Genomic DNA, 25,015 nt, shown 5'->3' on the forward strand with positions numbered 1-25,015 from the left:
GTTGACGTTTTGAGTCTAAATGACTCTTCATTAGAACTAAGGAAATAGAGACATGAGGTGAAATATAAGCTGGTGGTGGGGGGTGGAACAGGTTGAGCTGGATAGGGAGCAGATTTAAAGAGAAAACAGCTTGCAAGAGACAAGAAGGTCTAAAGAGACAATTCGAGTTCCTTAAGTCTTGGCTATGGGCATGTGAAGCAGTGGTACTGTTGACAGCTGAGAGGGTGAGAGTGCATGGAAGGCAGCTTGAACGCATGTGGTGGCCCAGATGACAGGGACACCAGAAGGAGAGTTTGAAACCCTGGAGGTGAACCCTTGCGGAAGGCATCTGAGAGAAAGTTTGGGAGAAAGTTCCAAGGCGAGGACTTGGAGAGTGGAGATTGGAAACCTTCATGTGAAGGACTGAATTCGGTGAGACCGGTTGGCTCACGGTGTAACAAGCGTCTGGGAAGGGTTGAGGAGAGATCCATGGCACCTATTTGAGGTGACATTTATCACTTGGTTTCAGAATGTGGTGTGCCTGACCACAGGGTGACATAGATTTACACGGACTGTGTACTTACTGTGCAAATTAGAGAATAAGATAGCTTTTGTAACGTGTGTTATCCTTACAAATTTGTAAATATCTGTAAAGGTATAGTTGTGGATGAATGAGTAGTGTAATATAGTTCACCTTTTCTTGTTGAATAAATGTTTTATTCCTTTGTTAAAAGTTCATCAGCTAACCCCTGTCACTCTGTTTAGTAGCTAATCTCCACATATTTAAACAAATAAAATTTAGGATCTATCAAGCTAGGTTCCTCCCTGGGATCAAGCTTGTCCAGTGGTAACCTCAGCTGAGACTGTAACAAAGCCAACATTCCATTTGCCTTCCTTATTACGTACTGTACCTGTATGCTAACGTTTTGTGATTCATGTAGAAGGACATCCACATCCCATTGCGCTGCAACATTCTGCAGTCTCTCTTCAATTAAATAATATTCTGCTTTGCTATGGAAAAGTTTCCTTTTTGGGATGAAAGCCCCTCTGTAACCCTGAGTCATTTTCACGAATTTGGATGCATTTCGCATTTGGGACAGACTCCCTACAAGATTACCACCATAGAGAGTGAGCCCACTATGATGAGTCAGGGATTTGTTTTACTGTATTTATTTCCTTGCATTTATGCTGTCTTTGGCTTTTGCCCTACGCTTCATATTTTTTGATACCAGTGGGGTGACTTTATTGGCATCTTCAACTTTGGTTGCAACAATCGACATTCTGTAGATTTGAATTCTCTCTCTGTTTCATCTTGTTGGAGGAACAGGAAAGGAATAGAGGAAGGTCTGTCCACAGGTTAGGCAGTCTACCCTTACCCAACCAATTAAATTCATCAACCAACATGTAGCTTAGATATATCTGAGGATATCTATGTTTTACAGTGAGACAGTAATGAAGTTATGTCATCTCCTCAACCAACCCTTAGACAAAAATCGACAAGAAGGATGACTCTACTTTGAATACGGTGGCCTTGAAGGTGACCACAATCTTCAACTTTCAAGTACTGGATTATTCCAAGATACTTTTGGGAATATACACTAATTCAATCAATGTGCTTTGATGCATGCAGCTGGTAAAAGATGCTTAATCTGCCAGACCACTTTCATCTCTTTCCCCATGGAAAGCTGAGGATAAAATGAACCTTTTCCTAGATGGCAAATTTCCCTAAAGTACAAGGATTATTGCTGGGGAGCATGTGATCAGTCCTGTGGCCCTCTTAAAGGAGTTTGATCCCGTAATGTGCTATGACTCAAATTTTTTGCATGGTATCTCAATCAGGCTGCATTAGGTCAGCAGTAATGTATGTCATATGGTCATATTTTGGGCACTCTGGCCTTGGCCATGTCTCGGAACATTGGAGACACTCACTCATCCGCCTTCATCTAGGCATTTCATTCATGCTCCCTGATAATATGGTATCTTTCAACTCTGTAGAATGTAATTATTCATTACATGTCTAAATGGATAATCCTGCTCTTTTGACTTATATCCTCCAGTTTTCTGTAATTTAATTTCAGTTTCCATGGAACAATTCCTTTATTCTGTCCCCAAACCTTCAACTACTTCTTTACTTCACCCTGCAGCTCCTGAGGTGTTTAAGACATTTAAAACAGTTGATAGGATGATGAGAAAGAAACTATTTCTTTGCCTTGCTGAGCCCCAAACAATGAGACAAAACATTAGACATGGGCCATTCAAGAGTGATATCAGGAAGCACTTCACACAAAATGTAGTGGAAATCTGCCCCAAAAGGATATTTGAGGCTGGGAGTCAACTGAAAATTTCAAAACTGAGATTGGAAGAATTTTTTTTTAGGCAAGTTTATTCATTATTATGGAGAAAACAGACGTGCTTATCTAAGCTCTTCATCTTGCCCTCACCAGGATAGCTCACAAGAAATTGCCAACGGTCATTGGGGGAATAACAACTTATACTGCATGAGAGTGGTTGGCAGGGGAACTTTGATTGGTGGAGGCGTTGCCATGGAGTATGCAGCCAGCTGTCTAACTTTGTTCAAATATGAACTGGGCAGGTTGACTCTGATTGATCAAGGCATTACCCTGGGGAATGAACTGAGGATGACTGCTTATGTTTAGTTGAAAATGGTGCAGTGTGTGGGCATGTTCCTTCTGTCTGCAAAGGACAGGGCCCAACGTGTAAACATACTTGGCTTCTAGCATGCATAAGTGAGCCACGCTGTGAGCCCGGCTGACAATCTTAAATTGGTTTTCAGTATAATTCTAGGCACAGTTTGAACAAAGCTGGGCAGTTAACTAGTTCCATGCTGCGTTCCCCATGGCAACACCTCCACCAATCAAAGTCCACTTGCCAACTAATCAGCACTCTCTTCTCATGCAGTATAAATTGTTGTTCCCCTCGTTACTGTTGGCAATCCTTAGCGAGCTATCCTGATGCGTGTAAGATGAAAAGCTTAGATAGCATGTCTTTTTTTAGCAATACTCAAGTTCACCATTACCAAATGACTAATTATTATGGAACTAAGGTACTGATCTAATTGAATAGCGGAACAGGTGGGAGGGGCTGAATGGTCTACTTTTGTTCCTATATTCCTTGGTTTCTGCTGCTAGATGTGCTGTGGGGAACATTTTGCTCCATTATAGGTCCTATTTAAATAAATATTATTGCACCTAAATGGCATTAATGTACTGACACTTTTTTCTTGCCTCCTTTCTCTAATGTTCCCCTTCTCCAGGCTCTCCCATAATTGAAGCAGTCTATCAGCCATCCATTTGGGTAAACTGTTGACAGCTGTAATTTCACATGGAGCTGTTAAAATCTGAATTCATAGTATTGGGGACTCCCTTGATGCACGTTAAATATATGTGAGTTGAGTATTTACATTTTCAGAAAATAAATCTGCTCAAGCCATTCAGCTCAAACACTTAATTAGTTTGGCCTTTCACAGATTTTAATCTTGTACAGCTGTTTCAACATTGACTGCCTGTGTTCATGGTTGCTAAGGAACAAAAGGCACTTTCACATTAAAGGGAGTATAAGTTCTGTTTTGAAGAAAGACTTGCATTTCTATATTGCCTTTCACAACTTCAGATCTTCCCAGAGCACTTTACAGCCGATGAAGTATTTTTGAGGTGTAGTCATTGATAATGTACAAAACGTAGCAGGAGATTTTCATACTTTTGGGGAAATATAACTGAGGTATAGATCCACCATGATCTAATTGAATGATGAATAGGCTAGAGAAGTGAATGAACAACTCCTGTTCCTGTGTTGTGAGAGACATTATTCACAAGCCTATCTTCAATTTTTTACAACCAGTGGTTGAGGTTTATTCCTTAGGCAAAAAACACTTATCCACAACTTGGTTCAAGGCATTTTATCCCTGGCAAAAGTAAAATTGCTTCCAGTGAAAATGTCTTGGGTATTTTCTGCTTCCTTACATTTTAGCAGTAATAGTTACTAATGACTAAGCACTGGCATCACTAGGCTTCCACAAGCTGAGAGAGTGTGGTCACTCAATGTATCAATATAATACTCCCTCATGAAGTCAAGCTCAATCACTACTTCGCTCAATGTCCATTTGCATGGATTTCAAGCAGTGATCAGATAATTTGAAATGGGAGCTGTATCCAATTTTGCCCTCCCTAAATCAGGAGCAGAAATTCATTTCACATGCTACTGCCCAAACTGAGATCATTAGCTTAGTATGGACCGGGAAATCGAACTTGACACCTTCTGGATCTGCACTAGCTATGTCATGTCAGCTTAGCTCTTTAGTAGTGCTCTTCCCTCTCAGTCAGAAAGGCTTTGGGTTCAACTTCTAAAATAGGGTTTGAGCATCTAATTGGTGTTGATAGTTCAGTGCAAGTGCTATGTTTTCAGAGGGGCTGCTCCCCTGATGAGGTAGGTGTCAAAGATCCCCACAGTGCTATTTGAAGAAGAGTTTGCCAAGTGCGATGGTAAACATTGCATCTTCAACTAACATCACTAAAAGAGATTAACTGGTCATTCTGCTCTTTGCAGCGTCTTGCTGTCTATAAAATGACTGCAGTGTTTGAATTTCACAGTTAACTGTTTTGTGGAAGATTGCTGTGCACACACTTTTACTCACATAGCAACAGGTACTTTAGGATGTTTCTGAGAAAAGTAATGAAGTGTTACATAAAATCAATATTATTTTTAACTTTTAGAGGAGCAAATGTAAGTCTTAAATGACAATCCTCAATGCCAGGTAAAATGTTCTTGCACATAAATAGACTCATAGACTCATAGATTCATAGATGCCTATAACACAGAAGGAGACCATTCTGCCCATCGTGTCCACACTGCTCGACAAAGATCTGACTACACTAATCCCATTTTCCAGCACTCGGCCTGTAGCCCTGGAGGCTATGGGAACACAAGTGAATATGTAAATACTTCTTAAATGTTACGAGAGTTTCTGACTCAACTACCCTTTCAGGCAGTACTACCTTTTCAGGCAGTGAGTTCCAGACTCCCACCACCCTCTGGGTGAAAATATTTCTCCTCAACTCCCCCCTTAGCCTTCAACCTATTACCTTAAATCTATGCCCCCTGGTTACCCCTCTACTGATGGAAAAAAGTGCCTTCCTATCCACCCTATCTATGGCCCTCATAATCTTACACACCTCAATCAGGTCCCCTCTCAACCTTTGCTGCTCCAAGGACAACAACCCCAGCCTATACAATCTTTCCCCATAGCTCAGACCCTCCAGCCAAGGCAGCATCCTGATAGATCTCCTCTGCGCCCTCTCCATTGCTATCACATCCTTCCCATAATGTGGTGACCAGAACTGCATGCAGTACTCTAGTTGTGGCCTAACCAGCCAGTTCCAGCATAACCTCCCTGCTCTTGTATTCTATGCGTCAGCTAATAAAGGCAAGTATCCCATATGCCTTCTTAACCACCTTATCTACCTGCTACCTTCAGGGATCTATGTAACTCTTTCAAGTACAAACCCATTTCCATCTGTTTCAGATAAAGTTACATTGTTTGCCATTGTGAGATTTGAACTCTTGATCCTGGGGGTTACAAACCCAGTACCATAACCACTTGGCTATTCAGGCCAAGCTACATTAGTGTTTATATGTATAACCAATAGTTCTAAACAAATTAAATATCTCCATATTCTGTACAAAGCATTATATTGGGCCCTTCTTCTAGGACCCCTAACAATTTCTTTGTAACTCTTTCAAGTACAAACACATTTCCATCTGTTCCTATTCAGATGAAGTTACATTGTTTCATAGTTTGCTATTGTGAGATTTGAACTCATGATCTTGGGGTTACAAACCTAGTACCATAACCACTTGGCTATTTAGGCCAAGCAAAATAGTTTATTGTAACTCTTTTGAGTACAAACATGTTTCCATCTGTTCCTAGTCAGATGAAGTTACATTGTTTCATAGCTTATCATTGTGAGATTTGAACTCTTGATCTGGGGGTTGCAAGCCCAGTATCATAACCACTTGGCAAGGTCCCTCTTATCTTCAGTACTTTCCAGGGTCCTACCATTCATAGTATAATCCCTTGCCTTGTTAGCCCTGCCCAAGAGCATTACCTCACACTTTTCTGGGTTGAATTCCATTTGCTGCTGCTCTGCCCACCTGACCAGTCCATTGATATCCTCCTGCAGTTTATGGCTATCCTCCTCAATATTTACTACCCCACCAATTTTCATGTCTTCCGCAAACTTTTTGACCATACTCCCTACATTTAAGTCGAAATTATTTATGTATACCACAAACAGCAAGGGTCCCAGCACTGAGTCCTGTGGAACCCCATTGGAAACAGACTTCCAGTCACAGAAACATCCCTCCACCATCACCCTCAGCTTCCTACCTCTCAGCCAATTTTGGATCCAATGTGCAACTTTGCCTTGGATCCTAAGGAATCTTAGTTTCCTGACCAGTCTGCCATGAGGGGCCTTATCAAAAGCTTTGCTAAAGTCCATGTAGACCACATCAAGTGCATTACCCTCATCAACGCTCCTGGTTACCACAAAAAATTCAATCAAATTTGACAAACTCAACCTTCCCTTAACAAATCTATGCCTACTATCCCTGATTAATCTGTGTCTCTCCAAGTGCAGATATATTCTGTCCCTCAGAATTCCCCACCACCGAGATTAGACTGACTGGCCTGTAATTTCTTGGTCTATCCCTCCCTCCCTCTTTTAACAATGGGACAATGTTTGCAGTCCTCCTGTCCTCTGGCACCTCACCTGTAGCCAGAGAGGATTTGAAAATTACTGCCAGGGTCCCTGACATCTATTTCCTTGCCTCCCTGAACAACCTGGGGTACATCTCATCCAGGCCTGCGGATTTATCCACTTTGAAGGCCGCTAAACCCGTTTGTACCTCCTCTCTCTCTACGTTAATTTCCTCTAATATTTTACAGTCCTCCACCCTGATGTCTATACCTACATTGTCCTTTTCCATTATAAAGACCAATGCAAAGTATTAATTCAGGACTATACCCATGTCTTCTGGATCCACACGCAGATTATCTCCATGGTGCCTAATTGACCCTAATCTCTCCCTAGTTATTCTCTTGCTCTTAGTATATTTGAAAAACCCCTTTGGGTTTTCCTTTATTCTACCCACCAAAGGTTTCTCATGCACTCTCTTAGCTTTCCTGATTTCCTTTTTAAGTTCCCCTCTGCACTTTTTATATTCCTCTAGGGATTACCCTAGATACCCTAAATACCGAATCGGTATCTGCCATAAGCTTCTCTTTTATTCTTCATCCCAACCTTTATGTCCCTTGACATCCAGGGTTCTCTGGACTTGGTTCCCTGCCCCCCACCACCCCCCCCCCCACCCCACCCCACCCCCCACCCCCCACCCCACACCCCCTTGTCTATACAGGCACATATTTGCCCTGTGCTCTTGCTATTTCCTTCTTGAATGCCTCCCACTGCTTTGACACAGCATTATCTGCAAGTAGCTGCTCCCAGTCCCCTTAGGCTAAATCTTAGTAAAATTAGCCTTTCCCCAGTTTAGAACTTTTATTCCCAGCCCAACTTTATCCTTTTCCATAACTATCCTAAATCTTACTGAGTTACGGTCACTATCTCCAAAAATGCTTCCCTACCTGCCACCTTCCACCTGCCTGGGCTCATTTCTAAATATTAGGTCCAGAACTTCCCTCTCCCTTGTTGGGCTTTCTACGTACCGGCTAAAAAAGTTCTCCTGGATGCAACTTAAGAACTTTGCTCCATCGCTACCTTGGACACTAAAACTATCCCAATTAATATTTGGGTAGTTAAAATCCCCTACTATTACTGCCCTATTATTCTTACACTTCTCACAAATGACATTTGATTACATATTTGATCCCCTCTCTCTTCCTTGCTGATTGGGGGCCTACAGTACACACCCAACTATGTATTTTCTCCTTTTGTGTTTTTTACTTCTACCCATATGGCTTTTTTTCATGATCCTTCCAAGATATCATCTCTCCTCACTGCTATAATTGATTCCTTGATCAATATTACAACCTATCTCCTCTTCTATCCCACTCTCTAACTTGTCTGAATATCTTATAACCAGGAATGTTGAGCTGTCAATCCTGCCCTTCTTTTAGCCAAGTCTCGCTCACAGCTATAATATCATACTCTTACATGTCTATCTGTGCCCTCAGCTCATCTGTCTTATTCCTCAGGCTCCTTGCATTAAAATATATTCCATTTAGTCTTGCTAAACTCTCTTCCTTCTTATCCAGCCTATGTTTCTTCTGCCTTCCAGACTCACTTATTAGTGTTTTAACTTTTAATTCCATCTCAGCTTCTCTCCTATCTGAACTACTTTTCAGGATCCCATCCCCCTGCTAAGTTAGTTTAAACACCCCCCCAACAGCATTAGCGAACCTCCCCGTGGGCGTGTTGGTCCCGTTCCTGTTCAGATGCAACCCCGTCCAGCTTGTACAGGTCCAACCCCCACCACCCCCAGAAACAGTTGTAATGCCCCAGGAATCTAAAGCCCTCCCTCCTGCACCAGCTCTCCAGCCACACATTCATCTGCTCTATCCTTCTGTTCCTATGCTCACCACTTCATGGCACAGGGAGTAATCCGGAAGTTGCTACCTTTTCAATTTCCTACATAATTCCATAAAGTCTGCTTGCAGGACCTCATTTCTCTTTCTTCCAATGTCATTGGTCCCAACATGGACTATGACCTCTGGCTGTTCACCCTCCCCCTTCAGAATGTCCTGTATCCGTTCTGTGACATCCTTGACCCTGGCACCTAGGACGCAACACACCATCCTGGAATCATGTCTATGACCGTAGAAACATCTGCCTACTCCCCTCACTAATGAATCCCCCACCACTATTCCCCTTCCACACTTCTTCCCCCCTCGCTGAACAGCTGGACCACACACAGTGCCATGGCCTTGGCTCTGGTTGGCCTCCACAGAGGAACTGTCACTCTCATCATTTTCCAAGGCTGGAAAACAGTTTGCGAGTGAGATGCACTCGGGGGATTCCCTCACTACCTACCTCGTTCCCTGTTCCTATCTGGCGGTCACCCAATCCCTCTCAGCTTGCACTTCCTTAAGCTGCGGGGTGACAACATCCTGAAGCGTGCCAACCACAAACCTCTCAGCCTCGTGAATGCACCACAGTGCCCCCAAATCAAGCTCCAAAACCCGGAGTGCCTAGGATTTCCCACATAGCGCAGGATATGCAAATCATGGGACTGAGCTCCCCAGATATATCTTAACTAAATAGAATACAGACCATTGCTTTTATTTTACCCTTACTCCAACTTGAGTACAGACTAGATGTTAGATCCTCTAGATAGACTAAATCCTCTAGGTGCAGCTGACTGTTTGTCCCAGGGTCCTCCTCTTACATTATCCTCTAGGTGCTGCTGACTGCCTGTGCTAGGGCCCATCTCTCGCACTCTGCTTTAGGAGAGACATTAGTCTCTAAAACGATAGTCAATGAAACCTTTACAATGGAGAACATGAGGATTCCTTAATGAAATAATGGCATGTTTAAAAGATATGTTTTCTATTAATGTAAATATGATGTCACTGTTCTTCAGTTGATTTTAAATGATGAAAATGTTATGCTCATATAATTTGAAATCAATATATGGATGTGACCAAACTCACCTCTCTCTCCTCTCTCCAGATGTGACAGCTCCATGACTGGCCTTCGGGTTTCCAAACCTCCAGAATTGTCCTGGAATCTCCAGGAATTGAAGATTAATCTCCAGGACACGATTGCAAACAGCCTATGAGGCAAAAGAAAAAAATCATTGAGGCATTAAAATACTTATTTCTGTGTGCATTTTCTTTGAACACTTAGTTATCAGTTATAAAAATGTAAATGTTGGGAACAAGGTTATTTGACGGTTAAGAATCATCCAATTGAGTGACTAAGAGTCTTGATGGCTTTTCAATTGGTGTGTGAAGATGTTGAAAGATACAGGAGCCTTCTAGCTCTGGGATTTAGATTTCAAATCACGAATGCCGAGCTGTAAGTCTTCACTTGCTGCAAGAGTAATTTTACTTTGGGGAGGCCCAATAAAGTTGCTGCCACAAATGCAAATCCAAGTGGCACTAATTCTCACTGAGAGATATCAAAAGGAAATTGGAAAAAGTGTCATAAAATTATGGAATCATATTGCACAGATGGAGGACATTTCTCCCATTGTGCCTGTGCCACTTTGTTGAAAGAGCAATCCAAGTAGTCCCACTCCACTGCTTTTTTCCCCTAGGCCTGCAAACTTCACATTATCTGAGGTTCCCCAAGTTACTAGTGAGTTATTAATAAGTTGTAAGTGAGTCTCTCAAGCTGGGCCTAAGGCACACTGTTTGGGAGAGCGCAGGGAGCAGCTGACAATCACGCCCTTCCTAACCTGGGAGCCCTTGATGCTAAGTGTCTGAAATGGAGAGAATTGTGTTTCTTAGCACTGGCATTCCTCACTCTGACGAGCACAAAATCCACAATTTTATTCTTTAACTATCGACACTCTTTTGTGAACATGTTCACATTTTGAATGATAAAGAAACAATGGCAATGAAACAATGGTAATGAGTCACATAAAGGAAAAAGATCATTCACATCACGCACTTCTTACATTGTGCCAATGCGGCCTGCAGTCTCTTAAAAAATAAATCAGTTGCAGTTGACAGGGCGATATGAAGGCTCATGGTTATCATTCAGCCAATGTCTCTTCAAAACTTATTTCAATTTGTCTTTGTGACCAGAATGAGCTAACCATTTATTCTCTTAAGTTATCTCAGACCCATGCTTTCCAATTAACCTTCTCTTATTTGGGAGATAATGCATCATTAAAATGATCTTTCTTTTTTTGCCTGATATATAGAACACTACAGCTAACTAATTTTTCTCTTTATTGCTTGACTCTTAGCACACTGTAACTCGTTTCTCTACTGCTAATTAGTCAAGCTATCATGTTAGCCAAGGATCTACTTGCTTTTCGATTGCTGGTTTGTGAAGGGAATTATAAATACGAATAAGGATCGCTGAAGTGTTTTATGGTGAATGACTTTTTTGTCTTGAAATCTGTGACCCTCAGTACTTTCAGGTACAAATCATCCAAGGTTGCAATACAGTGAGTGCTAGTAAAATATATCTTTTCCAGATTCTTACCTTTATATGGTCAGAGTATGGAAAAATGGCTTTACACTAACTGGAGGGATGGTGGGGGTGGGGGTAGGGTTCGGGTGAAGGCAAGATTTAGAAGTCTAAAGATAAAAGTTGATGTAGTAGGGAAAGTTGATCATGTAGGACTAAGATGAGGAGAAATTTCTCCATTCAGGGGTTGTGAATCTTTGGAATTCTCTACCCCAGAGGGTTGTAGATGGAGCCACCATTGAATATATTTATGGCTGATGAAGACAGATTTTTACACGTTCAGGAATTCAAGGAAGTGCCGAGTGGGCAGTCAAGTGAAGTTAAAGCCCTAGCTCAGCCATGATCATATTGAATGACAGAGCAGGTTCTACAGGCCATATGGCCTTCTCTTTCTCCTCTTTGTTACACTGTTATCTAACCTATTCCTTCTCGACCAGTCTTCAACCTTTGACATGATTGACCATATTATCCCTCTCCGCTGGCTGGCTAGGACTGCTCTCACCTGGTTCCATTCTTCCATTGTTTCCATTGGCTCCATTTGGGGAAGGATAGTTTAGAGTTAAACACATTGCTATAGAGACACATTTAGGCCAGACTTCCTTCCCTAAAGGGGCATTATGACAATTGATGATGATATATTCCAGATTAATTAATTGTATTTAAATTCCATAGCCGTCATTGTGGAATTTGAACCCATGTCCCAGAGAATTAGCCTGAATCTCTAGATTACTCATCCAGGGATTTTTTAACAATTCATTCATGGGATGTGGGCTTCGCTGGCTGGGTCAGCATTTTTTTCCCACCTCTAGTTGTCCTTGAGAAGGTGGTGGTGAGCTGCCTTCTTGAGCTGTTGCAGTCCATGTGGTATAGGTACACCCACAGTGGTGTTAGGAAGGGAGTTCCAGAATTTTGACCCATCAACAGTGAAGGAACAGCGATATATTCCCAATTCTGGGTGGTCTGATAATACTACTACGTCACCATCTCACCTGAGAATCACTTGCAATGGTTTTTCTTCCTGCTCCTGCAACGGCTCTGTTACATCTGGTATCCTCCAAGGATCTATCCTTGGTACCTCCTCCCTTTTCCCATCCACATGCTGTCCCCTGGCACATCATCCATAAACACAGCATTAGTTTTCACATGTATGTCAAAAACACGCAGCTCAACCTCACCACCACCTCGTGTCACATTGTCACATGAGGGGGATATGTTGGGGAATTATTTTTTTCTATTTTTAGTATTGTTCAAAGTGGAAACGATCTCCCTGAAGCTGCAGCTAGCCTCAGGGAGATGTGCGCTTTTTCGTGCATATGCGCGAAAGAGCACTCTCTCGCTTTTAGGGAATCCCTCCCCCACCACCACCCCTCCTCCCGCCTGCACAGGGAGCGCATATCGCTTCCTGCTGGACGTCACGCTGGGCAGGCCTTAATTGGCCCACCCATGTAAAATGGCGGCAGGGCCCGCTTCACTGGCGGGGATTGGCTCCATGTCCACTGGAGATTGGGTTGGGCCCGCCCGCCCGACAGGCAGAAAATTCTGCTCTAGCTGTTCAATGAAGAGTGCAGGAGGGCACGCCAGGAGCAGCACCAGGCATACCTAAAAATGAGGTGTCAACCTGGTGAAGCTACAAGACAGGTCCACGTTCATGCAGCAGAAGCAGCAAGTGATAGACAGAGCTAAGCAATTCCACAACCAACAGATCAGATCTAAGCTCTGCAGTCCTGCCGCATTGAATCATGAATGGTGGTGGGGCAATTAAGTAACTCACTGGAGGCGGATGCTCCACAAATATCCCAATCCTCAATGATGGGGGAGCCCAGCAAAAGACAAGGCTGAAGCATTTGCAACAATCTTCAGCCAGAAGAGCCAGGGGGATGATCCATCTTGTCCTCTGCCGGAGATCCCCAGCATCACAGATGCTGGTTTTCAGCTAATTTGATTCACTCCACCCAGAAATGGCTGAAGGCACTGGATACTGCAAAGGCTATGGGCCATGACAACATTACGGCAATAGCCCTAAAGACTGAATTAGCTGCACCCTTAGTCAAGCTCTTACAACATTACAACAACAACACTGGCATCTACCCAGCTACCCACACTGCTTTTTAGCTGGACACCTGTTTATGGGCTTGGGCGCTACTGGCACTATTTAAAGACAATCCACATGTCTAAAAGGGTAGTCTGCAGGCAGAAAGAAGTGTTTTCTAAGAGCCAAAATAAAAAAAACCTTGCATTTATATACCGCATTTCACGACCACCAGTTGAGTGTCAACCTGGTTGCTGTGGGTCCAGAGTCACATACAGGTCAGACAGAGCACCTCAAAGTGCTTTACAGCCAGGAAAGTACTTGTTGATGTGTCATCACTGTTGAAATGTAGGAAACACAGCAGCAAACCCCTACAAACAGTAATCTGATAATGACCTGTTATGTGATATTGATTGTGGGATAAATATTGGCCAGGCCACCAGGGATTCATTCCCCTGCCGCTCTTCCCGCACTGTGAGATCTTATACATCAACAAAGCAGGCGGATGGGGACTTTGATTTAACATCACATCTGAAAAATAGCACCTCCAACAGTGCAGCATTCCCTCAGTAATGCAGTGACATCATTGATTGTTGTGTTCAAGCCCTGGAATGGGATTTGAACTTGGAACTTTATAATTAGGAGGCTAGAGCTCTACCAACTAAGCTATAGCTGGTACTGAGCAGCTTTGAGAGAGGTTCAAGTAGGGCACCCAGGTTTTGCAATGCAGCTTTGGAGGCTGTTGTTCAGGTGTTTGGCAAGAGAGGGGAGGTCCTGACACCCTACCCATCTCTGGGGATATAGCTGGAAAACTGAAAGAAGTTTGATGCTGCACCCAGATTTGGCAAAATAAGAATCCTAGCTCCCAGCTCAATGACCCTCAGCTCATTGTGGTGTTGGTACATTAGCATTGTGGTTATGTTGCTGGGCTAGTAATGTAGAAGACTGAGTAAATGAACTGATTAAACGAGTTTCAAATGCTGCCAGATCAGTTTGTGAAATTTAATTTCAGCTAACTAACTAAATTTGATTTTTTTTAGGAAGAGCTAGTATCACAAAGGTGACCATGGCACTATTGATTATTGGCAAAACCTATCTAGTAATGCCAAGGACATCTATTGCCCTTACCCTGTCAGACGTGTATGTGACTCTAAGCCCACAGCAATGTGGTTGACACTTAACTGCCTTCTGAAATGGCTGAGCAAACCATTCAGTTGTATTCCAGAAGGTGGCTCACTACCCCCTTCTCAAGGGCAGTTAGGGGTGGGCAATAAATGCTGGCCTAGCCAGTGATGCTTGTGAATGAATTGGAAAAGGTGCATTTCCCCACTCCCCTTCCATCTTCTACCTTCGATTGGCTTCCTTTCCCTCCTACTCACACATTCTGCATCTTCTATTCTCAACACGATTAGAACCCTCATTTCTCTCCAAACTTCAAAACCTTGCACACATCCTCCATAGTATGCAACTCTGACAGATACATTCTCAAAATGACAACCACTACTTGTTTCCCCTGGCTGAGGGGTCAATTACCAGGGGGCATAGATTTAATCTGATTGGCAGAAGGTTTAGAGGGAACATGAGAAAAATCTTTTTCACCCAGAGGGTGGTGGGCATCTGGAATTCACTGCCTAAGTTGATGGTTGAGGCTGAAACACTCAGCCAATTTGAAAGGTACCTGGATCTCCAGCTGAAGTGCTGTAATCTGCAAGGCTATGGACCAGGTGCTGGAAAGTGGAATTAAAATGAACGGCTAGTTTCTTTTTCATCCTTTCCTGGCCGGTGCAGACACGATGGGCTGAATGGCCTCTTAATGCACAGTAACATTTCTATGGTTTCTATGGTTTCTAAACTCTCTCCTTCCTGGCAGGGGAAGGTGACACGCAGCATGAGAGGGCATGCAGTGACCAGCTGAGACTGAAACTACCGACACATCCTTTCGTCACTGAAGGAGCAGATCATGGGCCAAACTGGCAGGGGATAAGTCATGACCAAAGTAAGTGGAGATGATGTTTTCCTTACCCCTTTATCCCTGTTAACACCTATCACACACCTCAAATTCTGCAATGGCAAGTTCCAGCTGCTTTCAGCAGCCACCCACCTCTCTCTCTCTGCTTATAATTTCACTGAAAACTCACCCTTATCGCCATCTTTCCTGTCGGCTACAGAAAATATCAAGGGCCTGTTCAGAGCTGAGGAAGAGGAGGGTAATCTCATTGCACCATGCATCAATGTTTGATCTGACCACGGCAATTACCAGCACAGAGTGGCTCAAGGACTTGGTCCTCACATGAGGAATCGCTGGAGATAGGACCTCTCAGGAGCAGGCTCACCAGGGGGCAGGTTCACACCATAGCCCCTGATGCAGAAGACTCGGATACTCATTTTAAGAGCCAAGGCTACCAGAGGAAGCCAATGGTCAGACATGCAGAAATGCTGGGTCCATTGCCTTTCCTGGCAGCATGTTCACATGCAGCAGCTGAGAATGTGGTGAATTTCAGTTCCCCTTTGTGTAAGTGTAGAACATGGAGAACCAGCTGTTAACTGCATAATGATCAGCTCCGAGATTGGGCCACCATAATGGAGCCTCTGGGAAAAAAACACACACTCAGGCCCTATCATGAACCTTGCACTCAGCTTTGAACAGTGAACAACATAAAATAAGTTTTGGCCATGGAAAGAGTATGGAGCAGAGTCACCAGCTTGAGCCCAAGGCTTAAAGGGTTAATTAGTGAGGACAGGTTGCAAAGACTTGGTTTGTATTGTCTTGAGTTTAAAAGATTGATGGGTGATACAAGTGAGGCATTTTAAGTGAATAAGGATTTGACAGTGAATGTGCTTGCACTGGCGGGGGGAGTCCAGAACTAGCATACTATTATATTGGGTGTAGGAAAATGGGAAGTGAATACAAAGGATCATGAAAAATCTGGAACTTCCTTCAGCAAAAGGCTGAGGTTGCTGGGTCAATTAAAATTTTTCAAGACTGAAGTCAGTGATTTTAGTTAAGGTTAGTGAGGTAATATGGAATTAATGTGGACTAATGGAGTTGAAATCTAACTGAATGCAGATTTTGTTTGAGGGCTGAATGGCCTACTCTTTTTTTTTATGTTCCTCTGTTCATTTGCTGCAACCCATTCCTCATTGAATATTTATGTTACACCATTCTCCACACACTATTCTTTATATATGATTGCATAGGCTATACGACACAGAAACGGGCCATTCTGCCCAACCAATCCATGCCCATGTTTAGGCTCCAATCAAGCCTTGCCTCAACTAACCTCATTTAAATCTATTATTGCAACCCTCTAATTCCTACTCTCTCCTCTGCTTGTCTAGCTCCCTCTTAAATGCATCCATTTTATATACCATACTCTGCACACTATTCTCCATGTAACATTACAGTGACATTTTATAACTGATGGAAAGGGAAAAATATAGCTTGAGAATTTTTTTCCTAATCCCATGAAGAAACAGTTTAGCTCAACTCAGTGTCTTCCGTTATCTGGCTAGATTGACATTGAATAGATCTCACTGTGGGTTTTCCCATCAAAGTGTGACTCTAAGGTGCAGCATGTTAAATACATCATAACGCTGCTTCATCAGGTCAACAATCATACCTTCTCCCAAATGGTTCAAAATTTTCCTTCATTCCCCTGTCATTAGTTGCTTTCAGATCTACAATTTTGGATCAACAAAGCTTCCTTTGTACCCGTGATGCTAAATTCTCAGGTGTTAATGGATCAATAGTGTAAGTGCGACAATATTAGTGCATATAAAATGGTTCTTGTCACAAATGTAATCTCCTGATCTTTTATAACAGTAACACTCGAAACTCAAGTTCAGTTACTGGCAGATGAAAAGTGTCAAATCCAAGCCTGTCCACCATATCAGCATCTCAACTATAATAAATACTCAGTGTTGCAACACAAAGCTGTGCTGAATTGAGTGCAAGTCTATGTAGCTGTATTATTACATAAAACTATGAAATTCCACCAGTGCCATTGCCTTGATATACAATTTCAAGAGTTACTTGAATCAGAAGTGAAGGAAAAGAAGCTGTAGCTAAAATCGCTGATAGGATTAGTTGTGGGAACAGGCCATGAATCCAACTTGTGTTATTTGATCCTTTAAGTCAAATTGAATCGCATTCTCATTGAATCACCAGATTAATGAAAGAAACACTGTCAATTATTTAGCGTCGTTCACAACCTCCACATTCAAAGTGCTTTACAGCCAATGTAGCGTATTTTTTGAAGCTTGTGGCAATTGCAATGTAGGACTCATAGCAGCCAAATTGCAAGTAGTGGGCCAATATTGTGCCATCCCCAGTGGTGGCTTTGGTGGCGGGAGACATTTAATCAAGCGGGAGAGTGGTGAATGGGAACCCTGCCACCTTCCTGCCTCCACCTCAGTTAAGCCCAAATAATGCTTAAAGGCCTCATTCCAACACTGTCATTACTGGTATTAACACTGAGGCAGGTGGTGGGGGAGGTGGGGGCGGGGTTGTAAAATCTAGACCAACTTCAAATACACTACAATCATCAACCGTCCTTGATAACTCCTCAAAAAAAATTCAGTTGAATTTTGGTTCATATCTGAATTCAATTTCTCAGCTTGCCATGGGATGCGAGATGCACAACCTCAATTGCTAGTCCAGTATTATAATCACCAGGCTACAGATGCCATGCTTAAATCCTTGAAGTGGGTAGCTACATCCGTACCAATGAACAGGGTCACCTCACCCACAAAGGTAGGAAGGAGGTGGAATGCTGTGGTTGTGTGACTGGGAACCTGAGGGTTAGGTTGGGATGATGAAACAAGAGGCTAACATACATTTTTCCACCTGCAGTCAAGAGATGGAGGTAATGCCTAGAAATGGTAATCAATTTTTTGAGGCTTTGCAACTTTAGATCCACTTCAGATCCAGAAGAGAACTGATGCCTACTCTTAGCAGGTGATGCCAGCACTTAGCACTGGCCATTTGCATTGGGTAACAACCAACCCCCTCCCCGTGCCTCACCCCCTCACACCACTAACCAACTCACCACCAGCCAACCACCTGCCACACCCCCCCCCACCACCACCTGGTCAGCACACAGGTATATTTGGCAACACAGCACACTGCTCTCTGATGCGAATTTTTGGGTCCTCCTCTGCTCCAGTTCCGTCTCTATAAAAAAACAAAACACTGCGGATGCTGGAAATCCAAAACAAAAACAGAATTACCTGGAAAAACTCAGCAGGTCTGGCAGCATCGGTGGAGAACAAAAGAGTTGACGTTTCGAGTCCTCCAAGGAGAGGGGGGACAGACCGCAAGAATGACCCAAACCTCCCTGTCGCTTGCCATTTTAACACTCCACCCTGCTTTCTTGCCCACATGTCTGTCCTTGGCTTGCTGCATTGTTCCAGTGAAGCCCAACGCAAACTGGAGGAACAACACCTCATCTTCCGACTAGGCACTTTACAGCCTTCCAGACTGAATATTGAATTCAACAACTTTAGGTCTTGAACTCCCTCCTCCATCCCCACCCCCTTTCTGTTTCTTCCCCCTTCCTTTTGTTTTTTCCAATAATTTATATTGATTTTTCTTTTTCCCACCTATTTCCATTATTTTTAAATCTTTTATGCCCCCCACCCCCACTAGAGCTATACCTTGAGTGACCTACCATCCATTCTTAATTAGCACATTTGTTTAGATATTATCACCAACTTCAACATCTCTGTGTTCTTTTGTTCTTTTGTCTGTGACATCTTTTAATTATCTGCTCCTATCACTGCTTGCTTGTCCCTACAACCACACCCCCCTCCACTTCTCTCCCCCCACCCACCATCCCCCCACCTTAAACCATCTTATATTTCACCCCTCTCCTTGGATTCACCTAGTTCTGTTGAAGGGTCATGAGGACTCGAAACGTCAACTCTTTTCTTCTCCGCCGATGCTGCCAGACCTGCTGAGTTTTTCCAGGTAATTGTCTTTTTGTTCCAGTTCCGTCTCTGATGGGAATTGAAAATTCTGCTCAATGTGCCCTTTTTGCATAGTGAGAGTGTTGTCTTTACCATATACAATCCCTTACATTATCTCAATACAATGTTTAGTCTTTTGCATACACAGCTGATGTGTAACTCATACTAGAGGTTTGCAAAATCAATCTGCTTTCTCATCTTTATGTACACAAAGACATCAGGCCACACAGGAACACTTGATGAAGCCTTCTTATATCAATCCAGAAACTGATATTCCAAATGGAAAATCCGAAACAATTAAAATGTTGTTGCATTTTATGTGGAATTTACAGCACAGAAACAGGCCATTCGGCCCAACTAGTCTATGCAGAAAGACGGGAGAGTTACCAGCCTGAAAAGGAAACATCTGACAGGTGACCTTGTAAGATAGTTATCAGGATGGAAACATTAAATCCTAAATTTTACTTTAAATTGAATTACAAAAGTGGCCACGGATCCAAACTGGTAAAAGATAAGTGGTGGATTGGTAATAAGAAATTCTTCTTCACACAAATGAGTGGTCAATGTGCAGAATAAACTACCAGACGGAGTACAGGAGGAGGGAGCCCTGGATTAGTCTAAGAACCAATGGATGTTGCAACATGGAAGAGAAATGTAGCATCCTTCTGGAATGATAAATGCGAATACACATTATCTTGTGATTTAACTCATCCGTCTCAGATATTGCCCCCAAAGAACCCTAGCTGGAAAATGGCAGTGGAATCCATTGACACAACATTCCAAAAAAAAGATAAGATACAGTGTAGTTATGTATATGTGAAGTTATTACTTGGCTTAAACACTCAGCCTTTCTCATCCTAGCATTGCAAACTTGCCCCTGAATTTTTCCACAGTGTCAGATCCATTGAGAAACTCCAGCATTTACTTTTCTTTAACAGGTTGTAGATATATTTAAAGTGGTGCTTTTAAGTCAAGGTTAGGTGAGTGGGCAACAAACTGGCAGAAGGAGCATAATGTGGGGGAGTGCGAGTTATTCACTTTAGTCATAAGAATAAAAAAGCAGGATATCTTTTAAAAGATGCCAAACTTGTAAATGTTGATGTACAGAGAGACTGGCATGTGCTCATACAAGGAACACAGAAAGTTAGCAAGCAGGTACAGCAAGTAATTAGGGAGGTAAATGGCTTTCATTTGGCTTTCAGTTGGCTTTCATTTCAAGGGTGTTGGAATACAATGATAAGGCAGTCTTGCTAGACTTATATAGGACTTTGCAGAGACCTGGAGTACTGTGTGCACTTTGATCTCCATAAGTTTGTAAAGATATACTCTCCTTGGAGCCAATGTAACAAAGGTTCAATAGGTTTGTTCGGGGATGATAGGGTTGACCTATGATGAGAAGCTGAGTAAATTGGCCCTATACTCTCCAGAGTTTAGAAGAATGAGAGGTGATTTCATTGGAACGTAGAAGATTCTGGAGAGGCTTGATAGGGTGGATGCTAAGAGATTGTTTCCCCTTCTGGTGAACCTATAACACAGGGACACAGACTAGACTAAGGGGGTCAATCATTCAGGATTGAAATGAGAAGAAATTTCTTCACTCAGAGGGTTGTGAATATTTGAAAATCTCTGCCCAAGAGGAATTTAAATGTTTCACTGTTGAATATATTTAAGGCTGAGATAGGTAGATTTTAGGTCTCTGAATCAAGGGATAGAGGGGAGCAGCTTGGGCTGATGATCAGCCATGATTGTACTGTATGGCGGAGTAGGCCCAAGGTATGGTCGACTCCTCCTTTTTCTTGTGTTCTAATGCTCTTATCAGAGATCATTGTCTGTTTGCAGCTGACAGACCTGTGACAGCACAGCATTGTTAATTATCTTTGTGTAGAAAGTGCTAAGTTCATTGCATTCGAAGGCCCAGGAAGCCACTATGAAGTACATGTAAGCAAATCTGCACTTCAGAATATGAATGAAAATGTACCACCGTTTAACTGTGACTCATCTTTAATTAATATCATAAATAGCATTTATTTAATATGCTAAACAGTAGTTGCCATATGATTCAATTTTTCCTGGCAGAAATTATTCCCTAATGCAGATCTCGAGAGGAAAATGTGCAGAACTTTTTTCATAGCTGCCTGGCAACCCCAATCAAACCATTCATTAATTAATTATCAATTTAACTACAAATCCAGCTGACGCTCCAGCGCAGTGCAGCAGGAGTGCTGTATTGTCAATGGCAGTGTCTTTCAGTTGAGGTGTTAAACCTGGCCCAGTCCACTTGATCCAATGGTTAGGGTGGAAGTTAAAGATCCCAAAGTAACATTTGAAGCAAGAAAGACTTGAGTCTATATAGTGCCTTTCACAATCTCAGGATTTCCCAAAGTCCTTTAAAACCAATGAAATACTTTTGCAGTGTAGTCCCTGTTGCAATGTAAGAAACACAGCAAGCAATTTTGCACAGCAAACTCCCACAAACAGCAAGGCCAGGATTTAATGGCCTCACTGTGGCAGGTCTCTCCCCCCCATCCCGGCGGATGCAGCGAGCCATTCAAATCTTCATTCAGTTCGGCGGGACCATAATATCCCAATGGGTGGGAGGGGCCATAAAACCCTGGCCTGTGGTGCTAATGCCAAGATAATCTGCCTTTTCTTGTGACGTTGATTGAGGAATAGATATCAGCCAGGACCTGGGCGACGTGGAGATGTCCCCTGCTCTTGATTGAAATTGTGACCTGGAATCTTTTACATTCACCCGTGAAGGCAGAAAGTGCTTTTGTTTAAAGTATCATCTAAAAGACTGCACTGCCAACAGTGCAGCACACCCTCAGTACTGCATTGGAATGTCAGCCCATATTTTCTGTGTTCAAGTTCCACTCCAGAGCTAATCAAAGCTAATTTCATCATCTTGGTCATTCATTCCCAGAAGCAATTTAATGTGAAACTCCTTACCTATATTGGTTTATCCGTATTTCGATGATCGGCTAGCTTTTAAAACCTGAACTCTGCTCCAGAGACTGGAGTGCATAATCTAGGCTAACACATCAGTACAGCACTAAGGGAGTGCTACATTGTTGAAGGTGCCATATCGCCAAAGGAAACTTTAAACCAAGGTCTGCTGTTAAAGATGCCATGGCAATACTCAAAGAAGAAGGGCAGGGGAGTTCTGTCAGTGTCCAGCACAGTGTTTGTCCCTCAATCAACACTACTGAGAAAAGGTTACCTGTTCATTTATCTCAAAGCTGTGGGATCTTGCTATGCATGATATGCCTGCCGCATTCCCACATTGTAACAGTGAGTGCACTCCAAAAAAAAAATTGACCTCGGGTCATTTTGAGGATGCGAACAGCAATAAAAATGCAATTTATTCCTTTTCGGTGTTTCTTTCTTCCTTTCCTTCCCTTTCTCACTCAATACCAAGGCAAGTGTTCCTTCTTGATTCCTGACTAAGGGCAGTGCTTCTTCACCTACATTTCTGAACTAAGTAGGATATAAAAAGCCCCTACTTAGGTCTGACAGATGTTGGTCCAACCGCTCTACTAGAAATTGGCATGATGGAAAACCTGGAAATAGATAACTCGTGCTGAATCAGTCATAGCTACGATCAGAAATGTTATCAAGGTTCCCCTGAGCCCTCAAACCTGTTAGGTAGGTGTGAGAGACAGGTTTTTTTGTTCAGTAGCCAGGTTAGGAATGTCAGCTCAGCATCTGGCACACTGGCGGAGGCTTACCCTCAGCTCAGTTGGCTTGGCTTCAAGCCAGGAGCACTGTCTCGGCAAATTCCCGTGGCGGCTTTTAGGAATAAAAAGGAATTTAAGTGAAAACTGCAACATTCATCATGCGCGTTTGCTTACTAGTTGAGCCTGACCTCAGCCAGGAATCCAACCAAATTTCAGGCAGATGCTCAATCTTCCTTGTGAATTTTCTGCTCGTTAGGGATGAGGGAATTTAGTGTTTGTCTGAACAAACATGTGGAAGACCATGCAAAGCTTTTTCTCAGCCCTGGTGATGCACCGCAGCTTCAAATTCCGACTGTACTCCACAGTGACTTGTCACATTCTTCCCATTTCGTTCCGTTTTTGTCCATTTTAGTGCCATGAGACCCTTACAGCCAACTCCAATTCTTATTTGCATCAATGCGGGCTAAATTAGCCTCTAAACTGCAAAAGGTCACTATCTAATCCACTACACCACCCAATATAATTACTGTTCTTTCTTTCTCCACAGATGATACCAGACCTGCTAAGCATTTCCAGCATTTTTTGTTTTCATTTCAGATATCCAGGTTCCCAATATTTTGTTGCAGTGCGATTGTACCAATGTTGTTTGCTGTGTGCTAAGTTTGGAACTAGAATACAAGTTCGTTTAATTAGTATTCTGCAACCCACTGCTAAATATTCACATCAAATCATCATACTCAGCGAAAACAATGTCTTAATTCAACATCTTGCTAATAGCTTCCTATATGCAACTGTTAATGTGCTTGCAGTTATCTCACCCCCACTCAAAATGGGTTGAGCAGTGTGGTGTTGAATCTTAATGAAAATAAAATTAGGGTTGTGCAGGCTACTTCAGTTATGTGGAGAAACTGGAGAACCTGGGTTCGTACTCAGTTCCACACACAACAGAAGACACCCAGATTCTGTTGAAGGGTCATTCGGACTCGAAACGTTAACTATGCTCCTCTCCGCAGATGCTGCCAGACCTGCTGAGTTTTTCCAGGTATTTTTGTTTTTGTTTTGGGTTTCCAGCATCCGCAATTTTTATGCTTTTACCCAGATTTAAATGCTGGCCTATATCACATTAGGTGACCTCAGCAGTGGCAGTTGTGATCCTACTCAAATCACTTTGGTTGCCTGTGGTTTGAAGATGGTTCCCCACTTCCTGTTGACTAAGCAGTGAACAATAGTGGAAGATAGGCATGTGTTTGGACAGCCTCAGACCTGACTTTGACAACCTCCACTGTTATAGAGTTGATTTTCCAGGCAACTTTTCTTGGTGGAAACATTGAACTTTATTTACATGGCAGCAGCAGCAGCTATATGAGTACATCAAGCTCTCTAGATAAAGAAGAACTCCCTCCTAGAGGTTCCCTGTGCTACCAACTGATTGATTTATACAGATCATGTGATCTTACAACACAAAATTATTCTTAAAGCTACAGTCCTACATTTTTCAAAACTATAAATACTACATTCCTCCCCCTTTAACTTTTCTGTACATTTAGTATTTACAAGGATATTTATCTCATAACATTACAATATTCACTCAGGTCATGAAATTATAAGTTCAACCTTTCAGGTGGTTCCCTGAACCATGTAGAACGTCCATAGCTCCATGACTTCTGAACCTTTTGGAGGAACCATAGTCTCTGGAACCACATTAACATCAGGTACCTCATTAGGCACAGGCAGTTCAGTATCGTTCACCCTAACAGAGACAGCAGGCATGTCTGTCCTTGGTTGAACAACTTCAACAGGAACCACAGGTTCAACAATAGTTACAAGTGGAACATCATTTTGTTGGGGTATCTCGCTTCTTCTAAGATGATCCACATGCTTACGGGTGATCCAGCTGTCCACTTCTATGTGGTACAACAAGGGTCCGGTCACAGAGCCTACTTTACCAGTAACGGCTTCAGCCCTCCGCCGAAATTTCTTACATATACTGCTTCTCCAACAGTAAATTGCCATTCACAACTATGTAAATCGTGAGGTGTTTTTCGATTCCCTTGACTTTTCTCCACCTTCCTCTCCAAATTGGGAAGTATTAAGCTTAGTCTTGATCGAAGGTGACCCCTCATCAGTAATTCTGCAGGTGGGGGCTGTCAAACGTTGAATTAGATTGTAGATCTTGCTCCCACAAATAC

The sequence above is a fragment of the Carcharodon carcharias genome, chromosome 1 (assembly GCF_017639515.1).
Source record: "Carcharodon carcharias isolate sCarCar2 chromosome 1, sCarCar2.pri, whole genome shotgun sequence".
In the NCBI taxonomy this organism is placed as follows: Eukaryota; Metazoa; Chordata; class Chondrichthyes; order Lamniformes; family Lamnidae; genus Carcharodon; species Carcharodon carcharias.